At 44.2% G+C, this 3,515-nt stretch overlaps 1 non-coding gene across 1 annotated transcript; it reads right to left on the bottom strand.

Annotated features, from left to right (window-relative positions):
* Nucleotides 1-1,368: 1,368 nt before the first annotated feature.
* Trnad-guc (transfer RNA aspartic acid (anticodon GUC)) lies at nucleotides 1,369-1,440 on the bottom strand. The gene has a single exon. It is a non-coding gene; the product is annotated as a tRNA-Asp (tRNA).
* Between the last annotated feature and the right edge of the window lie 2,075 nt (nucleotides 1,441-3,515).

Here is a 3,515-nt window from a genome sequence, read left to right as displayed (position 1 = left end):
TCACACAAATCTGAAGACCGTAAATTCAACTAAATACTTACGGATTACAATTACAAATAACGTAATTGGAACGATCACATAGATTGTGGGTACAACAAATCAAACACTGCGATTCATTGGCAAGGTGATTGCAACAGGTCCACTAAAGTGAGTGCTTACACCACGCTCGTCCGCCCTATTCTGGAGTGTTGCTGTGCGGTGTGGGATCCTCATCAGGTGGGACTGACGGATGACATCGAAAAAGTACAAAGAAGATCAGCTCGTTTTGTATTATCGCGCAGTAGGGGAGATAGTGCCACAGAAATGATACGTGAATTGGAGTGGCAATCATTAAAACAAGGCTGTTTTTCGTTGGGACGGGATCTTCTCATGAAATTTCAGTCACCAGTTTCCTCCTCCGATTGCGAAAACATTCTGTTGGCACCCACCTTCATAGGGAGAAATGATCATCACGATAAAATAAGAGAAATCAGGGCTCGCACGGAAAAATTTAAGTGCTAGTTTTTCCCGCGTGCCTATCGAGAGTGGAACGGTAGAGAGACAGCTCGAAGGTGGTTCATCGAACCCCCCCTGCCAGGCACTTTATTGTGAATAGCAGAGTAATCACGTACATGTATATGTAGGACAGACTATACAGCAGAAAAATGTTCCATAGGTTACACAGTCCGTTATATACTCTCATTCAGTTTCTAGACAGTTCACCGCTTCCAGTTTGTAGGGGAATCTAGTAAGACACATATGCAAACAAAGCGATTGAAATGGGGCAACGCCCGACAGGTCAGCAGCACACCTAACATACAGGTAAAGCAGTTACAATCTTAACTGGCCAACGCTACTTGGAAAATTACAGCAGTCTACGGTAGTTTTAGAACTCTAGGGAGGAATCAGGCCTTGGCCTTTTCAAAGTAAAGACGGGAAACCTTTGGGAGGCCAGACAATGATTTCCATCCCCATGTTTGTCGGATCCCAGATTGTGCTCCGATGATCCCATTGTCGATGGGCCGGCAAACAAACTTCCCTTCCTCCTGCCTGTACAAAAATAATATATCCATTTCATACATTTGATACGTGTTTCAAGTTACACGTAAGCTTTGTTCATTAATGTCACGAGAGTGGATGTCTCAAGTGTCTAACAAAGAGGAGAAAAAAACGGCCAGCAAGAACGCTATAATATGGTCTAAATGCAGATGCGAAGTGCCTCAAGATGAGTGATAAAACGTTGCAACACTTTGCAGATGTTGATAAAGTCACTGCTACTGGTTGCGTATTGCATTTCCTCTTTCCATGCTCGAGGTGTTATACGTCACCACGGGATTTATTTTCATAGTCTGTAACGAAGGGAGAGTAGTCCCTCTAAATAAAAATGTTCTCCCCGGCCGGGAATCGAACCCGGGTCTCCCGCGTGACAGGCGGGGATACTAACCACTATACTACCGAGGACTACATGTGACGTTTCCATGTTCATGTATGTCTAAGCACAGCGGCTGGATGATAACTCGGCGCCTGGCTGCCGACTAAACGCAAAGCTCTTCATTGCAGGCGACGATGTACTCCGGCGTGTTCGGTGCGCTTGACGCTGTACGATATCCGATGTGCGAAACGATACGTTATCAGGAGAAAGAAAACTGGCATTCTACGGATCGGAGCGTGGAATGTCAGATCCCTTAATCGGGCAGGTAGGTTAGACTATTTAAAAAGGGAAATGGATAGGTTAAAGTTTGATATAGTGGGACTTAGTGAAGTTCGGTGGCAGGAGGAACAAGAACCATCGTACAATATGCGTTAGATGAGTATGTGCCAAGCAAGATCGTAAGAGATGGAAAAGAGCCACCGTGGTACAACAACCGAGTTAGAAAACTGCTGCGGAAGCAAAGGGAACTTCACAGCAAACATAAACATAGCCAAAGCCTTGCACACAAACAAAAATTACGCGAAGCGAAATGTACTGTGAGGAGGGCTATGCGAGAGGCGTTCAATGAATTCGAAAGTAAAGTTCTATATACTGACTTGGCAGAAAATCCTAAGAAATTTTGGTCTTATGTCAAAGCGGTAGGTGGATCAAAACAAAATGTCCAGACACTCTGTGACCAAAATGGTACTGAAACAGAGGATGACAGACTAAAGGCCGAAATACTAAATGTCTTTTTCCAAAGCTGTTTCACATAGGAAGACTGCACTGTAGTTCCTTCTCTAGATTGTCGCACAGATGACAAAATGGTAGATATCGAAATAGACGACAGAGGGATAGAAAAACAATTAAAATCGCTCAAAAGAGGAAAGGCCGCTGGACCTGATGGGATACCAGTTCGATTTTCCACAGAGTACGCGAAGCAACTTGCCCCCCCTTCTTGCAGCGGTGTACCGTAGGTCTCTAGAAGAGCGTAGCTTTCCAAAGGATTGGAAAAGGGCACAGGTCATCCCGTTTTCAACAAGGGACGTCGAACAGATGTGCACAACTATAGACCTATATCTCCAACGTCGATCAGTTGTAGAATTTTGGAACACGTATTATGTTCGAGTATAATGACTTTTCTGGAGACTAGAAATCTACTCTGTAGGAATCAGCATGGGTTTCGAAAAAGACGGTCGTGTGAAACCCAGCTCGCGCTATTCGTCCACGAGACTCAGAGGGCCATAAACACGGGTTCACAGGTAGATGCCGTGTTTCTTAACTTCCGCAAGGCGTTCGATACAGCTCCCCACAGTCGTTTAATGAACAAAATAAGAGCATATGGACTATCAGACCAATTATGTGATTGGATTGAGGAGTTCCTAGATAACAGAACGCAGCATGTCATTCTCAATGGAGAGAAGTCTTCCGAAGTAAGAGTGATATCAGGTGTGCCGCAGGGGAGTGTCGTAGGACCGTTGCTGTTCACAATATACATAAATGACCTGGTGGATGACATCGGAAGTTCACTGAGGCATTTTGCGGATGATGTTGTGGTATATCGAAAGGTTGTAACAATGGAAAATTGTACTGAAATGAAGGAGGATCTGCAGCGAATTGACGCATGGTGCAGGGAACGGCAATTGAATCTCAAGGTAGACAAGTGTAATGTGCTGAGAATACATAGAAAGAAAGATCCCTTATCATTTAGCTACAATATAGCAGGTCAGCAACTGGAAGCAGTTAATTCCATAAATTATCTGGATGTAGACATTAGGAGTGATTTAAAATGGAATGATCATATAAAGTTGATCGTCGGTAAAGCAGATGCCAGACTGAGATTCATTGGAAGAATCCTAAGGAAATGCAATCCGAAAACAAAGGAATTAGGTTACAGTACGCTTGTTCGCCCACTGCTTGAATACTGCTCAGCAGTGTGGGATCCGTACCAGATAGGGTTGATAGAAGGGATAGAGAAGATCCAACGGAGAGCAGCGCGCTTCGTTACAGGATCATTTAGTAATCGCAAAAGCGTTACGGAGATGATAGATAAACTCCAGTGGAAGACTCTGCAGGAGAGACGCTCAGTAGCTCGGTACGGGCTTTTGTTAAAGTTTCGAGAAAA

The sequence above is a fragment of the Schistocerca nitens genome, chromosome 10 (genome assembly GCF_023898315.1).
Source record: "Schistocerca nitens isolate TAMUIC-IGC-003100 chromosome 10, iqSchNite1.1, whole genome shotgun sequence".
Classification (NCBI taxonomy): domain Eukaryota; kingdom Metazoa; phylum Arthropoda; class Insecta; order Orthoptera; family Acrididae; genus Schistocerca; species Schistocerca nitens.
Note: the sequence above shows the minus strand (reverse complement) of the source record. Positions and strands in the feature narration are given on the sequence as shown.